Here is an 18042-nt window from a genome sequence, read left to right on the forward strand (position 1 = left end):
TTGGTAGGTGAAAGGAAAGTTCCAAGCAATAATTCAGGTTTAAAATACTGTCTCAGTGCCAAGTAATCAAACTAGTTTTAAGTGAAGCAATTAGCAAGCATTAGAAAGGCAGCTATTTCCTGCTTGAAGGTGGTAAACTCTGTGTCTCATATTATGATTTCTCTGGGGATGTGAGTAATAGGCTACAGAGTTTTTTTGGGGGGTAGTGGAGGTTTCTTTTGCATATGTGGAAATACTGGCAATGTCCTAAATCCTTGCCAATTTACTAGATACGAATGATGATGAGGGTGGAACAAAGTCCTTACTCTTTTCTGGTGGTTTCAGCAATCTGTGTGCCAAAATCAGTGAGGTGGTTTTCTCATTAGTTACTTAAAATGAGGTTTTTCGTTGCTGGTTCTGCCTCACCGGATCCTCATCTCTGGGACCAGACTGGTGCTGTGGGCTGGAATGAGCAGATGAGGCAAAAACTGGTCATTCTGCTGCTTTTGCTAGGTTTTGTTGAGCGGGTTGATGAAACACAGGTGGGGACCACATCTCCCTGAAGGAGAGTTTTCTCTCTGAAACCACTTGATTTTTTGCCAAGGGGAGCTCTCAGAGCTGCATTTCCAAGGCGAGGTGGCTCCTGATGGGTACAGCTGAGTCAACAGTCTGTTTTTACCTAAATGGGTGCTTTTGGAGCCAATCTGTCACTTGTCCTAATTTCCTACGCTTTACTTTGTGAATACAATTTACCTAAACTTAACCCTGGAGTGCCAGAGCAGATGTCCACCACAGCTTTATAAACTGCATCCACACCTAAAGCTCCTCAGATTAATGAGAAACTCCCCTGCTGGCTCTGCTGGGCTTTGAAAAAGGACTTGGGGGCTCAAAGTGAATGGCCATGCAGCCAAATAAAGTGAGAAGCAAGGCTGACAAGCTGCCAAAATGCTTGAGGTGCAGGACATGTCCCTGAAGCCTCAGTGTGGCACAGGACAAACTCCTGCCCCAAAGGGGAACCTCTGCATGAGGACCAGAACCAGAAATAACATTACTTTTTCATTGCAATTTATTTTTCTTGTCTTGAGCATTGGGGAGAAAAAAGCCCAACCCTTTTCTAAATGAAAAATTTGAATCTTAGGTAATATTAAAACTAATTTTCTTTCTGTTATTTTTATTCTTTTCCCAGCAAATTCAGAAACAGGCTGGAAAGCCTGAAAACCGAATTCTTCAACAGCATTTCAGATTTTGGCCAGCACATGCTCTTACCTAGTACTGAGCCTGATGAAACAAGTTTTATTTTAACAAACCTGGATCATAAACGTGATCAGGTGGAATTTTATGTAAGCACCAGCTGAAACCTGTGCTGGTAGTTATTGCTGAGTATAAGCAAAAAAGGAAAGCACACAAGAAACCTGTGGAATCTTACCTCAGGTTAAAGAAACAATGGGAAGTTTGGCAGAAAATGGAGAATTATATACTTTTAGAAAAATACTTGAATTTGTGTAACCACAGGAAGCAGAGGGAGAAGGTCCCCCTCCTAATCCCCTGGATTTTCAATCCATTTGTTCTTAACTTTTTCTGCAAACACATAGGACAACTTGGGGTTTTCTGACAGGGTGTCTAGATAATGAAGATAACCACAACTGAGCTTAAACGATCAGATTTTGTGGCTGAGTGCTGGGATGAAGAGCAGAGAAGAGGAAGAAGCAGCATCCCCAACACAAAGGACCTCAACCCAGATAGGTATTGGCAAAAGCAGCTCCTGTTTTGCCAAAAAGGGAAATGCCTTTTTCCAGCTGACAACTCAGCTGACGAGTCTATCAGCTCATTAAAAAGCCTCTTGCCTGCTCTTTATTTCTTATTAGCATGGCATCTGTGCAAAATTCGGTGGTTTTCACAGCTTTGATTTTCACACTCAGGTTTGTCTGGTGGAGGCATGAATGCCTTTACAGCAAGCTAAGCACCTTCCTTGTAAGCTTGAATTCACAGAGAAACGAGCCACAAGTTGGAAACTATTCAACCACAGTTGATAGATGTGATATTTTCCATCAGAAGACGCAGCATTTGTTTATAAGAGCTTTGCCAGCCCAGCCTGCTTCAGATGGGAATTTTGCTGTGTGTCTCTGTCGGGTCAGACCCCTCTGAGATGGGCACTAATTATGTGCTGCTGGTGGCTTTTGTCCCCAGCTTGTGACCCCCTTCTGCCAGACACCAGGGTGAAGCTCTCACGATTGCAGACGCAGTCAAAGGGCACCTGTACTGTCACCAAGTAAAGTGCTGTGGAAAAAAGCACTCTGAAAAAACCCAGCCTTGTGCTTTCTCAAATTAGCGGATGCTTTTAACGGCATTGACCTTCCTATCCCTGCAACTTTGCTCCCTGTCTCCAAAAATGGGGATAATGGCATCATTTTGTGGCATGGGGCTCTGCTGAAGATACACCCATTAGTGCTGGTGAGGTTTTCAGTCTCAAAGAGAGAGCACTTCACAGGAATGCTGAGCCCGGGGTTAGAGAGATGTGCAAAGGGAATGAGGACGAGAGGCTGTGTGATGAACAGGGAGAGAAATACCCAACAACCACCCTGTTCAGGGATCTGGATCATTATGGATGGAGCAAAGCAGGGTCTGATGGAGGGCAGAGAAATAGGTCTGTGATCACATCTTTCAAGACTGTGCATAACATACGCAGAGGAGACTAATCCAAAGTGGATGGCACTGTGTGTGCATATATATGCACAGGATCTAATTTTAAATTAGCAGCTAGGGTGAAGCAGTCATTTTGAATGGTGAGATTTGCAGGCACGAGTGTGAAGCTGAGGGTGGCTGTGAAATGTGTATTTACAAAAATAAAATAAAATAAAATAAAACAAAATAAAATAAATAAAATAAAATAAAATCAGAGAAATTTCTAATTCTGCTATGGAAAGATCCTCTGCTGACATCAAAATCAAAAGAACAGTAAAAAAATAACCTGCGGTAGCAAAGAAATCTCAGTGAATCACATTTTGGCACAGGGCAGACTCCCAGGCATTTCAGAAGACAATAACCAGGGCTGCTAAGGCCGACCTCAAAGGCTCAGGACTTTACCAGGATCCAGGATCTTTCCAGGGTGTCCACCCACCTGTCTGGGCCAGGAGACCCTCCTACACTGCTGTGTGCCTCTGTCTGGGGTCTCCACTGCTTTCTGCCTCATCCACCCCTGCCTGATCCATCACCACCCATCTGCCTTTAGCCAAGACCTGCTCAGTGTTAAGGTGATATTTGATGTTCCTGCAGCCACATTTCTTGAGGGCTGGGGTTGGAAAGGCAGAGAAATGGCTGTGCTGCACAGCTGGTGGGGTGGTAACCTCTGGTCAGCTGGATGGGGCAGCTGGGGCTGTGAGGGAGTTATAAACCTGTGATCCAGGGGGATTGTCACTGCAGGAGCTGGGATGTCTAACGTGGCCACTCCTCAAATATCTCATTGCTTCTGCATCAGACTTTGGAAGCAGAACAGCAAGATTTGCATCTTACAGCTTACACTTGCTAGCAACACTCTCCAAACTCTCCTCACTACCTCTCCCCACCCCAAATGCAAATGACTTCTTATATGTACTTTATTTCCAGTCTGAGTGTGTAAACTTCATTGATTACGCTGCTCGGGTTTGAAGATTGAATATCCTCTGTAACCTCTATTCACTTCATTTTCTTTCAGACAGGCCTGATCACTGCTTGAAAAACTCCCATTTCATCCAGCTGATGGAGATTTTTCACAGTGGAGTGCAGAGCATTTCCACCTGAGCGCAGCAGTGCTGCATTATTAGCTTGGGAAGCTATGACCTTGAAGGCTTTATATTTAATTTATTTCAGCATTCCAGCCATAGAGATGTTTGCTCTGATTAGACCCAGTAAATTACCCTCCACAGATGAATTATCAGGGGATTTTCTTCTCTTTTTTGCCTGCCCATTCTCAAACAACTCAGAATGAGCCTGGATATGTAGCTCTCTGTGGCTGGAAATCTTAAATTTCTTTTCCATAGCAGAGGTCTCCAAGCAGTCTACAGTGACTTTTCCTCAACAACTGTCCATCATATATGTGCCATTTATGGTGTCACCCACTGGCTGATTTGATTATAAAAAAATTTTAACAATAAATAAATCATAAATTATGTGCACTTTTGACCAGTGATTAGCCAATAATCCATGGGGTTATCCATATCTGCACCACCAATGAGGTTTCATCCCTTTAAATGTACAAGGCCAGCTTGGATGGGGTTTGGAGCAACCTGATCAAGTGGAAGGTGTCCCTGCCCATGGCAAGGGGTTAGAATGAGAAGATCTTTAAGGTCCCTTCAAACCCAAACCATTCTATGATCTGTGACTCCATGATAAGCAGGCATTCTCTTGGTATCCTGATATTTCTTATCAATTTAGGAAAGGAGATATAGAAACAATGGAAAAAACCAACAAAAGGTCTTAATGGAAGTCAACAAATTGTGGCTTTCTAGAATTAAATACCTTGATTCATATAATCTGCTATGGCAGTGACCATGACTTCTCTAGTGGAATAACATTTCTTGAAGAAACATTCAGTATTCTGGTAATAAAAAAGTGGGAATTTCCTCTTGGTGTATGAACTTCAGACATGCTGAGCAGCCAGGAGCAGAGCTGAACCAAATCTTTAACATTTTCTGGTTCCATATGAGCAAGGGGTGTGCTTTTCCTGCAACATTTTTCCACCAGAGATACAGCAAGTACTTGCAAGCAGTTGAGTAATAGGAGCTTAATTCTTTATCACTTTTGCCCCAGCAAGAAGCCTTGTGAGACTCGGAGCCAAATGCAAATGTAAAGCAAAGCGCATTAGCTCCAGTCACCCTGCAGGGACATTTTGTTTTGCATTTGCAGGAGCTCTAAAAGTCTGCACATGGGTAGTCCCTGTGGCTTACTTTGTTAGCAGGAACTTTTTCTGAGCTTCCCTAATTCAGTCACCTGCAGCTACATGAATATTTCCCTAGGGAAGAGAGGGTTATATCAGCATTTAGAACAGGGCTTTTCCCAGAATGACTCAGAGAGTGAAAATAAAGGTAGATGCACACTTCTGGAGGCGTTTTTCTCCTTGGGGGACATCTTTTTCTGCTAGCAGCAGCTGTAGCATGTGTGGAGGCCAGGTTTAAGCCAGTGTGATTCCCAGCAGAGCACTCAAAAAGCCTGTCAGGACAAGAGTTCACCCTGCAAGACCCAGGGCTGTGCTGCCTTCCCTATCACCTGCTGAGCTTCCTGCAGGCTCCTCAGCTTCACCTCACTCGTGGAGCAGTGATGAATATTGCCTGCTCTCCAGCACCTCTGTCCTGGCATGCTTCCAGCCCTGGGCTTGGGGACTCCATCAGGAATTTATTGCATTTGCAGAACAAGCTCTCATTCCAAAAAGCATTATTTGCTAATGCCTCTGCAACTCCATGAGAAAGTCTTCCCCCACAAACTCATTTTCTAGCTTAAATGAGGATGGAAATGATGGAAGGCGGTGGCTCCAGGTACCCTGGCATTTGTTTCCTAGCAGTGATTTGGATAATACTTCCCAGCTCTGGGGGGAAGGAGGGCTGGATTTTTTTGTTTGTTTGTTTGTTCTCATACCAAAGGTTAGAAATTGTCATGCAATCCTTGAACTGTGTGAATTAAATCCTAAATGCAGAATGGCTGGAAAAGGCACAGGGGTTACTTCAGCCAGGAAACAGCCCCATCAAATATTTTTTGGATCAAAACTGTTCAAAGTGTATTTTGCACTTTTCATACCCAAAAAAAAGTGTTGCAATAAATGAGGACACATAGCAATTTGAGGTCTAGCATGAAACACTGACATAACATTCTCTTGCACATTATCTCTATTTTTTGGGGGTCTGTATAGCCACAGGCAAGCCAGAGCTTTGGCAGGTCAGGGTAACATGGTTAAGCCTGGGCTCCAGTGACCTCACTAACCAAACAGATGAAGCTAAAAATAAATGCGAGATGTTGTAGACATACAGGAGCCCCTGTCCCTGGACTGTTTGCAAAAGGAAGAGACTGATTCTCCTGCTTTCAGTTTGTTGTTGGAGATAAGAGCTCACATCAGACAGTTTGGGTGGGGGAGTCCTTTGGTCTCATTTTCCCAGACAGCAAATACTGCATAGAGATCCTCCAGAAATCCCTTCTGCTCTCTGCATTCCTATTCCCTAAATACTTCAGGCCCTTACATTTTTATGGCTAGATAATGAGGCCAGACCAAATCTGTCATCTGATCTCTCTGCTAATGTAGCAGACACAGCTTTCCAATCCCAGCTTAAGCCGATTTTACTTAACTGTGACCTCTGTAGCTGATGGGAGCTGAAACAAAACTCCTTCAGTTAAGGTCCTGGGGTTTGGACAATGTGTGATTAAAGCTCTCTACAAGTCCATTTGAAAATCCATAAAACTACCAAGTCAGGATGCTGAGTTTAGAGTAACTATAAATTATCTTAAGCAAATAATTAGTCTCAGTGGCAGAAATGGAATTTCACGTTCACAAACATTTTGAGAATCAAAGGGAGCTGGTACAGAAAGATTACAATAGACAACAGATCATTGTCAGTTTTCCCATGTAAAAATGATTCAAAATTATTTCAGCAAAGGCTGGATCTGCTGGGCTATGGGACATGAAGATGGACCTCCACGGGTCTTGATGGCTCTGATTTTTCTGAGGCTGAAAAAGCAGAAACAAGTGATGGCAGCCAGTTAGCCATAAGGGTGAGAAACCTTTGTGTTGCCATGGCTGTGATTGCCAGAGGTGACTCCATGTGTGTTCATCCCAAGATGAGACTGGAAAGCACATTTCTGTAGATTAGTGGTGCATTGGGAGACTCTACATTGGCTGAGACAGGGACACCCAGGCCAGCTGCAGCCCCGGAGGTGTAACTGGGACAACCAAAGAGACTGAATTTCCCCTAAGAAAGTCTCACATCAAAAGGCCACACCGTGACAGCTGACGCTGGCAGGGTCTCCATGGATGTGGCAATCTCTGCACTGTGCCCTGCAGATGGAATAGGAAGTTCCTGTTGTCCCTTCCTCTCTTAATTAGCTCTTTTAATAACAAGGCTGTCAGGTGCAAAGGGATCTGGGTCCCATGGGCTGGACAGGGAGATTGCTCCATCCCCACCACAGCACCACTCCCCACACTGAGGCGATTTCCTCCTTTTTGTACTTGGAAAGGAGTGCGGGAGAATAGGGTTCTTTAGGGGATATTTTAAATTATTTTTCCTGCTGGCAGAAGGGGAGAAAAGGCTTCCAGAATGAGATCTGACCTTTTGCGTGCTGCAGCACTGATTCCCAGAGAGGCCTGTTGAATTCCTCCCTAATGAGAAAGGACTTTGTTTTTGCGCCACAGCGGAGTTCACTGAGAATAGCCCCATTTTCCTGCTGATCAGTTGGAAAACTTCCTCTCTCGAGGCTCTGGCTGGTGGCTTATCTGCCCCCCTCTGCATGGGGAGACACCACACACCCCCCAAAAAAACCTTCTGCCCAGGAGCAGCACTTCTTCCCCAGGTGATCAGTTTGGGGAGGTCCAGGAGTTCTGACTAAACCCCAAAGGCCCTGGGTAAATCTGATCTGCCTCTGATCTTAAAAGAGCCTCACAGCCCCAGCTAGTCCCAATAGAGGGAGAATTTGGGATGTGCAGACAGCTTTTTTCCTCCAGGAAAGGCAGAGATGTCCTCTCTAGTGCTTGTTACTGCCCTGTGCCCCAGTTTCTCCTTTCTGCAGGCAATTCCCTTTGCTCTCCACTGTAACCAGCTTCCTCTCATCCCTCCATTCCTCCTTCCTTGCCCTGGAGCATGCTGCAGTGGAAGGGATAAACATGATTTCCCTTCCTTACTCCAGGCTGTAATTCAGCTTTCCTCATTTTCCCTCTCTGGTCTCCTAGGATCATCTCTAATGGACTTTAAAGGTTAACCCCAGTGTCAGCTCAGCTCTGAGCAAATTTGTAATACAGGTATGTAAAGAAAACCCCAGAACATGTACTCTTTTTTTTTTTTTTTGGTAAGAATAAAGAAGGAATGTGGTAGGAATGTGTCAGCTGTAATAGCTGCAGCACGGGAAGGGGAAGCAGTTGGACCTGGGGTGAGAGTGGAAAAGTTTCCACTAGGGATACCCTGGGATGCAGGAGGGGAAAAGGGAGAGAAAAGGGCTGAAAATACTTGACAAAAGGGAGATGAAAGAGGGGGTTCAGCTTCCATTTCTCCCTGCTGGTGGGTTTCAACAAGGACATCATGTTTGAGATTTGCACTTAGCTTCCTTGGCCTCAAGTCCTATTTCTGCTTTTGGCCAAATCACTGGGGCTGGCTGCATCTCATCTGCAAGGGATATTCTCCGTGTGGATTGTACACAAACTGCTGCATCCCCAGCCTTGAAGGGCTTGAGCAGAACAGCAGCAGTGACTTTGTGCACAGCCAAGATCCACCATACACCCTTTAGCTTGTGAATAACAAGGGTTGAAGCATGTTTGCTGTGTCACAGCACCTCTGAAGGGGCTGACACGTTTCACCAAGCAGGTACAAATAATTGCTTTACACTGCACAAAGGCAGTCAAGGGCTGGGGACTGGCTGTTAAAATGTTTGTGGTGACACTGTGCCAGGCTCTGTGACGGGAATTCACCTTCGTGTAATTAATTCTGAGGCTCTGTCACTGAATCTAGTTCTCCTCAGATAAAGCTGGTGTTAAATAGGCTCAAAAACTTGCCGTGTCAGTCCACTTTGTACTTGAGAGGAGACATGTACCTCGGGGTAGGGGGAAGGGAAGGAAGGCAAATATGCTGATGACTGAGAGACACTGAGATATGCTGGTAATGGGGCCAGCCAAGAGGCAGAGAGAGAATAAATAAACATAATTTGGAAGTGACAGTCTGTCTGGCATTGTACTGCGGTCTGCTAAGATTTCTGTTTTTAAAGGATGCAGTAATTTAGTGAAAGCAATATGGTGAAAGGGCTCTGGTATTATCGATTAGCTTTGATCCATAAATTTCTGCTGAGTTCCTTGAAAATGCGTGAGATAAGCATGCAGGATAGACTGAGGCTGGATCTGGACTGTTGTGCAGGTCTTGATGATGCTAACACCATGAAATGTGATCATAAGGACAACTAGAGAGGGAATGAGGAGGTTTTTACAGGTCTTCATTGGGTATAAAACTAGTGAAATCATAATAATCATAGAAAGCACTGAATAGTTTGGGCTGGAAGGGACTTTACAGATAACCCAGTTCCACCCCCTGCCAGTTCCATGGGAAGGGACACCTTCCACAACACCAGGATGCTCCAAGCACCATCCAATGCTTCCAGGGATGGGACAGCCACAGCTCCTCTGGGCAACAAGTGAAACTGGCCTTACAGAAGCCTTTCAGGCCCTCCTGTACTTTAGGGAGACTGTGTTGGGCTGCAGTGACAGGGAAGCCTGTTTGAATGTGCCTCAGGGTATGTGTGGATCCCTCTGGAGATGGCTTGCTGAGCTGGAAGATGGAGGGGAAGAAGAAATAACCCAGAGCAGAGGCTGGCAGAGCACAATGCAACAAGTCCTGTCATGAATGATCATGAGTCTATTCCAGTCTCTCAATGCACGCTTTTTATCACACATTTGCTCTTGGTTTTGGGTGAGTGGGTTGCAACCCCTTGGGGCACAGGAATTTTGTGAGACAAACCCTTATTCCCTTACGTGATGCCCTCTCTGCTTGAGGTTTCTTTGCAAGCTTAAGTTGGGTAGTGTTATCAGAAATGCTCATTCCCACAGGCAAATTTGAGCACCTGAGCCCTGTTTGGAAGAAATTTCACAGGTCAGGTTTCCACAGAGCCTGGAACTGGCAAATCCATTGCAAGTTGCCAGCAACTCTTAGCTGTTTTTTCTTTATGATCCTCCAGACAAGCACATTCTCAGATTCTGGTGATTCAACATTTTATTGCATCAGGGACCAGCTGTGGTCAAATTTGGCAAAGCCAATGGCATCTTGCCAGCTGTCAGATCTGTGCTCAAGGCTGGAATTTCTTCAAAGAAGCTGTGTGAGGAACAGAGTATCCCTTTCTCATGGTTCAGATGTAGAAGGGAAGAAGCTTATTTCAAGTATCTGGTCTTGCAATGATCTCCAGAGTGCTCCAAGGATGACTAGGGAAATTGTGGGCTTTTCTTTGGACCATCACTACTTCCTCATGGGTTTTTACACTTGCTAAGCTCTCTCCCACAGCATCAGGTCCTTTTGCAGATGATGCCAGAGCTCTCCTGACTCATCCTCCCACAGAAGTCTGTACCCACCTGGCTCCAACTCAGTGACATGTTTCCCATTCAAACACTGACTGTTTCTTTCGGGATCAGGCCCTGCATGCTGGTCTTCAGTGGCTAGGATCCAAACCCTAGAAATGTCCATGAAGAAATTCCTGTTTGTTTCAGCTTTGGACCTGGTGCCAAGTTCTCAGCACTGTGCTGAGTAGGAGCCAGGATCCTGCTGGAGGCTGTATCTTATACAGTACTATGTCACCCCTTTGGATTCCCTGTCTTCAGCTTTTAAACCCCAGAAAACGTGTTTTGCTCAGCTCCCTAATGGTTATTCAGGAACACAAGATTGGAAGATGATTCCTTGAATCATCAAGGCTAATCCCTTGTTCCCTCTGGCAACCATGCCATTCAAATCCTTGCATAAATCTCAGCTTTGACTGTAATTAAACTGTTTGGCCCTTTAAACCATGGCTAGCCTCTCATGCATGTTGCATCCTTTTTCTGCCCAACATGCAAGTGTGTTGTAGAGTCTTTTCTAGCAGAACTTGGCTGCTGTCATTATCAGCTCACACCTTCTACTCCCACCCCATCTGTGCCTGGCACTATTTTCATGCATAATACATGGATCATCTGCAGCCTGGTAGGGGGGAAATCATCACTTCAAGTCACTTGTCTGAATTCAAGCCACATCTGAGCTGTATCCTTTGCTGAATTCCATATCCATGGTTTGATATAAGGGAGGGAAACCAGCGAGAAGACTTCAGGCTCCTCCTGCCTGCAAGGACTCCAAAGCAAATATTGTGTTTATAAGCCTTTGAGAGCCACAGTCAAAGCTGGTGGAAATCCATGCAAGTCTGATGCACTCTTGCAGCAATGCCAGCTGATACCAGGCAAATGATAAGGGTTCTGTGTGTTCACCTATCTCAGTTTTCTGCAGTGCAAAGCCTCTCCTCTTTTGCAGGTTGTCTGAGCCCTTGTGAATATTTACTGATTTTCAGCCATGCTGCTCCTCATTTACACCAGCATGGCTGGGAAGAGCGCCGGTGTTTCATTCTGGAAGACAGATCTTCAAAGAGTAACGTACACTTAACAAACTTGATTTTGAAGTCTCTCAGGAAGGCTTTGAAAACAAAGGCTCAAATTCCAGAGTAAGTAGAAAGACCTTGGTTCCTAGTGGTGAAAGCTTCCTACCAGAATTATTCCCAGAGGCAATACAGACTTTACATTTTGCCTCATCTAAATGCATTAGGAGGAGTATTAAATTTCACATGTGCTGCATGTTGATGTAATTCTCCTGACATGTCTGTTTGCACCATTATGAAATAAGGGATTTCCTTTCCCTTTCTTCCCACATTTGCCTTGCTCCCTAGGGATCTCCAGGATATGATCCATTGGCATACAAGGATTATGCCTTTTACACAGAGGACTTAAAAAAAGCTTCGTCATTGTGCTAACAGAGGTCTTGGGACAACATCCTGCATTAGCAGTGCTTGACTTAACTGACAACCTATGGCTGGGAGAGATCCATTAATCTTCCATGTCATGATCCCTCCAGGCCCTGTTCAAACTTTGTGAGGATGAACCCTTTGGTGCAGGAGAACCCTGAGGGTCTTTTCATGCAAAAGCAACACCTCTTGGGTACCCCGACCCAATATGGCATTTCCTTCAGTAGATTTTTTTTTTTTTAGTGTGGTGTTCAGGGGGGAAGGACGTGTTTAAATAAACAGCCCCCAAATATCCCCCCAGTTACCTGCAGGTACAAGGTGAGGTTGGAGGGTGCTCTACCACCCTGCAAACCCCTCTGCAGCCCTGGGAGGGTGACCAGCAATCTCCCTTGGGTCCCACACCTCTGCTGCCTCAAGGCTTGGCTCTCCCTGTGCGTTTATTCTGCGTCACAGCTCCACACTGTGACAGGGATGATGTAAATGCCAGCTTTGAGCAGAGTTGAGGGACTTTTTCTTCCCAATAAATCCTGAATGCTTTTAAATCTCAGGGGCAGTAAGGAGAGGGCAGAGCTCAAGGGAAGAAGAGGCAGAATTGGGATTCTTTTAAGCCTTTTTTTTCCAAATAAGCAAATTCAGATTGCTGAAAGAGTGCCATAAAATGAACTTAACAAGCCAAGGGAAATAGAGGAGACAATCAATTCCTTGATAAGTCAACACTGACCTTATTACACAGACTTGAAGGCATTCTGCCTTCCATCACTGGGGAATCCCACCTGTGCCTGTGTTCTCAGATCCTTTATTCAGGGCTGATCGCTCTGTTTCTCACCTCATCAGCTGGATGGGACACAGGAATGTGTACTGAAAGAGACGAATATTCATATGGTTAGAAAAGGTACTGGAGAACACACCTTGCTTTTACCTTCATGTAAAGTTGTTGGCAAAGAGCCTGTTATTCTTAAACCCAAAAGTTTTTAAGTTTTATATATATATATATAACTACATAAATATATTAAAAAAAAAAATTATATATATACACTGAGATGTGATTATATATATATATACACACATATGCACATACATATATATATGTGTGTGTATATATATATATGTGCACACATATATATGTGTATATATACATATATAAATATATATATATGTGAAAGTAATGAGCACCTATACACAGGGAAGCACCCATGTGGTCTACATCAGGATAATGCACATACAAAATGCTTGCATGCACAGCTATAAACTACATTGCTTGATTTGTATGTGATTCAAGCACTTTATCCAGGTGGACTGAAACCCTCCTGCCTGTCTGTCCCAGACAGGGGAGCAGCGACTGAAGGAGAAGTCTCTCAGTGGGGCTTTCCTGCATGGTTTGTGCTGTGCCTCTTTCTTGCTTGGGTTGATGGTGACATCTGGAGGCTGTCGTGTGTGTGCACAGTGACTTTACAGAATCCTAGAAACAGGGAATTATTTGGATTGGAAGGAACCCTAAAGACCACCTTGTTCCAATCCCCCTTCCACGGGCAGGGACACCTTCCACTAGCCCAGCTTGGTCCAAGTCCCATCCAGCCTGGCCTGAAAAAGGGCTGGGATGAGCCACAGCTCCACTAGGCAACCTGTGCCAGGGCCTCACCATGCTCATGGGGAAGAATTTCTTTTTAATATCTAATCTAAACCTGCCCTCTGCCAGTTTGAAGCCCATTCCCCCTTGTCCTGTCACTCCATGTCCTTGTAAAAAGTCCCTCTCCAGCCACAATGCACTTGTTTTCTCAGCAGATGGACACCTGTTCATAAAGGGGCTTCACCTATGGTGCAGGCTGAGCCCAAAAATCAGCCAGTATCCAAAATCCCACAGGAGACAGTGCTCTGCCTGTCCTTTCTGCCACCTCTCCTCACCCTGCTGTACCCAGGTATGACAGATGGCCTTGGTGGGGGAGTGACAACATTTCTCATTTCGTCAACTCACTGCTCTGCTTTTTGCTGTTTGTGAAGTCAGTGTGGGATTTGGGGATTTTAGCATGAGTTTGCCATTCTCTGTTTTTGTCCTTGAACCATATTAATTGAGAAAACCTTGTGCCAAAGCAGGGCTCTATATGGAAATTTGCAGTCATGCTTTTAAACTTCCCAGAAGTGTAGCTGGAAGGCACCCTGGCTGCCACACCAAAGCCCTTCCCACTCTGGGATGGTTTATACTGCTCATTACTACAAATGCCAGTATGCAAATCCCATGCACCAAAAATTGTGCTCCTCCCTTGACATCCCTAGAGGATGTTTTCCACCTTCACTGGTTGGTTTGCCAAGGCAGGCTGAGCCCCTACAGAGATCTGTCAGATGATGACTGGGAGTATTGTTACCAAACTCCAGCCCTAAAAATGTCCCATGTATGAGCAAAAAGTGTGGGCAGCTTGTATTCAGGCTTTTGGTCAAAGACCTACTGCAAGCAAGGAATATACTTTTACAACCACTGCTAGAAATTCCTACTTTTGGTTTCCCCCTGGCAATTTTTGTCTCTCTGGCATCACCCAGTTGTGCTACCACTGTCATCATTATATTCAGCCTTCAAGGAATTTGTAGACCTTGTTGCTGGGCCATGTTCTTCTCTAGGAGCTGCCCATGCATTTCTGGGACTGCAGTGAGTTCTGCTGCATCCATTCTTTATCCCATCACCAACTTGAAGGCTGTAAGGAAGAAAGAAATTAGGAAGGAAAGGAAGAAAGGAAAAAGATATATATTTAAAAAACCCAACTATTTAAATGGGGTCACAATTTATGTGCTGGAATTTTATACTGGCAATTGGGAAACTGGCTGAAGTTCTGCAGAGATTGGCATTAATCTCTGATTTATATCTACTTTGGGGCAACATACAGGCCCTGACTCCAGCACTGATTTGCAATAGATGTGCACAACAGAGATACTGAATAGCTCCTGCATGTTTTATGAAGAGGCAGACTGCTTGGATAGGGAGAATTGGTGTCTAGCAACTGGAAGGTGTCTATACTGGGCTTCTTGCATCTTTGTAATTCTCAGACAGTGCATTATATTTTGAGATTAATGCCTGGACTTTTGAAGTTGAGAATAGACAGATATCTGCTTAGGTTTCATCCTTGGTTTCTAGTAAATCTCCAAAGTAATTTTAAACTTAAGACCTTAACCTTGTTTTTAAAGCATTCAATGAGTCATTTAAATGAACAGAGCTCTGAATTCTTGGGAACTCTCAGCACAAATTCTGACATATGCTCTTTTCTGGTCTTGATGCATGATTTTCTCCATGCCAAAAGATGAACAGTCATCTTTTACTTTGAGAATCTGGATTCACCTCAAACCACATTTGTTCTTTGAGAACATCAGCATCTTTCTGGCTAATCCTTTTCAAGGAAACCATTAACTTAAATTGTAAATTGTACCTCCCTTCATTTCTCAATGACTCATGCTTGTTATTATTATTGTTCTGCTTATCAGGGTATCTCTCTTTCTGGGGATGTATTATTTCATGCTTCAGCATCTCACCACAAAGTACATATGTAGTTTCCAACCACAAATGTAAGAGTAATTGAAAGAGAAATTTGGAAAATGTTTATTCAGGAGATATGTCTCCTAAATCACGTCAAACTGGTAATCAAATGGATTCAATAATTGCCCTAATTTTAACTCAGCATAATGAGCTTTTCCAAACCCGTGGTGGAGAATTACCCTAATTTTGTCCAGAACCCCTTGTGATAGAAAATGCTGAATTTTCTAAGCAGATTTGAGTTCATATTCTGAGTTGGAGGTGAGACCAGCTGGAGGGATGCAAGAGAATGGAAAAGGTTTTCTGGAGGCAGAATTTTTGCCCCCCTCCAACCTTTTAGTTCCAGAATGGCTAAATATTGACTTTACTAATATGGAAACAGCAGTGTTGGCCCAGGCTGGTCCTCAGGCATGCAGGGGATCCTTTGGGATGTGAGGCATTCCAAAGGATGTCCTTTCCTTACAGTGTGAAGCTGGTGTAAAACCTATCTTCTGGGCCACTTTGAATCCTGCTGGAAAGGTACAAGAGACTTGGCTGACACCAAAAGCTGGAGGTTTTGTTTATGTGGGTGTGATCATGAGGGATGGATTACAAACAAGCCCTTGTAGAGTGATTAGTTATGTTTGTTAAACCAGTTCTGAGCTGGATCCAGCCTTTTGGTCATGAGTCAGGTGAGAAAGCACAGATCCAAGTGTGACAGAGGGGAAAACAACATGTGTGTGGCCCATGTTTAGCAATTGTTGTAAAAAAAATATTGCACTGGCTGTGATGTTACATTAGCCTAGGTGTTCTGCTGCTTTGAGTAGTGTCTCCGCTTCCAGAAAAAAAAAATACTTTCTCCAAATGAAATGGCTATTAATTGAGGGAGACCTCAAACAATCCCTAAAAAACCATGTACTAATTAAAGACAGATCAAAGTGGAGTTTCTCCTGTTCTCTCTGGAGGCAATTGAATTTATGAGGGGAAAAATAACTCCTCATGGCTTTTGCTTGGTTTCTAGTGCAGAAATGCACAGAGTTTCCTAGCTGGCAGCAAAGATGTGGGTGATGTATGAGGAGCAGCACAGACTGAAGGCAGGAACATGCTGCTGCCATTTAATCCAAGATAATGTATTTCACAATCCTACTCCTGGAGTTTTTCAGCAACTGGTTTAATGTTTTGGAAAGTATTTGGCTTGCTTTGGAAATGTTTCCCATTCAAAAACAAGCTGCAGTGGGAGAGCTGGCAGTTGCACAGGAGGCTGCTCTGTGAAAATTGGATTTCCCTGTGTGGCACAGTGGGAATGGGTCACAGAAGCTCCCAGAAAAGGCTCCAGGCTGTACAGATCTACCAGTGGAGAACCCCTCTGCTTGGTCTCCAGAGGATTTCTGTCACTCTGTCACTTGGCAGAGCAGGGATTTTGGAACGGATTTATTCCTGGTTGCTGTCCCTTGGGCAAAGAGAACGTGCAGAAGAAGAGCAAAGGCTGGCTTACACTCATGAATTAAAAATCGTGGGATTACTTTAAATCCCCAGATGTGGAGTAGAATCTCTGTTCTAATATTGCTCTCAATTCAAGTCTATTTTTTCTAACCTCAAAACTACAGAACCATGGCAGGGTCTAGTTTATTAGTAAGCAATACCAGGACACCTGGTCCTGGCTGAGAGAGCCAGAGGTCTGATGCATGAATTTGGGTGATACACTGAATTTTCTCTGGGGCCCTGTTACCTGCACAAGAATCAACAGCTCCCCCTCCCAGGGGTGATGTGAGGACAAGTTCTGCTGCTGTTCTGTGATGCTCTGAGGATGATAATGCTGGAAAAGGCTGCTTGCTCCAGCCCTGGAGAGATTTGTTACTGTGCCTAAGCCCCTCTGGAGACAGATTTATTGTTCAGCTTAAGAACGAGGAACAATATCACATCCAAAAAAGTTCTTGTCCCACCCTGGCTTGCAGCTTTCCCAGGCTTTCCCCTTCCCTTTCCCAGAGGAGAGGACCACACACCCTTTGGTTCTGGTTCATATCTGCAGCTCCTATCTCCACCCCTGGTGCTGCATGAGGCACTGCCTGCCCTTGAGGCTGCTGCAGAGCAGACCAGATCCCCCAGAACCTGCACCCAAACCTGCCTTTTTGCACATTTTTTCCAGCCCAATCCCTTTCTCTGTGGGACAGGGGGTGGGAATGTGTGCCTTGACCCTGCAGCAGATGTTATGCATGGGGCACATGATGGGAGTGCTCCCCACCATCAGCACCATGTGAGGATCCTCTGTGTGAAGGTTTGCAGACAGAAAACCCTGACATCCCCAGCTGGTCTCCACAGAGCTGTCTCAGGGACCTTGGGTGGACCAGTTTGAGGTGCCTATCCCCATCTCTTTCTTGAGAATGAGGCATTTTTTTAGCCTTCTGTAAGCTCGTGTGAGCTGGATAAAAATACAGGGCAGCATCGTCTGGTTCCCACTGACAAAACTGAGCTGCACAGTGGGAGGTGAAGGAAAGCCACCCAAACCTGGCAGGGATGTGAGGGAAAGGGTCTGCAGCACACAGCCACTGGAGGGCACAAGAAGCAAAGCTAAAACCCTTCTCCAAAAGGCCTCTGCAGGAGTAAGGATTTATGAATGGACAGCCTTCTTTCTCAGAGCTAAGTTTCTCCTGAGAGCTGTCATCCTTTTTTTTTAAATATATTTGTGGATGTGGTTTTTGTGTTCCCAGGCTGGCATCCACAGTTGAAAGGACACCTCAATTCTTGGTGCCTGAAGGAGGACAGACCATTCCTGGCTAATGTTTTCTGGATCCTCTGGCCTTGGGTGACTTTTTCAGTCCCTCTGTGCCACATCCTTACCTGGGGAGCATGGCAAGAGGAATGAGTTAAAATGCTTGCACCCTTTGCCA

At 44.7% G+C, this 18042-nt stretch overlaps 1 long non-coding RNA gene across 1 annotated transcript; it reads right to left on the reverse strand.

Annotated features, from left to right (window-relative positions):
• Positions 1 to 9884: 9884 nt before the first annotated feature.
• LOC146435824 (uncharacterized) lies at positions 9885 to 12658 on the reverse strand. Its single transcript, XR_014852394.1, has 2 exons — positions 12383 to 12658; positions 9885 to 10353 (listed from the first exon to the last, which is right to left on the reverse strand). It is a non-coding gene; the product is annotated as an uncharacterized LOC146435824 (long non-coding RNA).
• Positions 12659 to 18042: the final 5384 nt, after the last annotated feature.

Source organism: Lichenostomus cassidix, chromosome 5, assembly GCF_008360975.1.
Source record: "Lichenostomus cassidix isolate B80296 chromosome 5, HeHo_3.0, whole genome shotgun sequence".
Taxonomy (NCBI): domain Eukaryota; kingdom Metazoa; phylum Chordata; class Aves; order Passeriformes; family Meliphagidae; genus Lichenostomus; species Lichenostomus cassidix.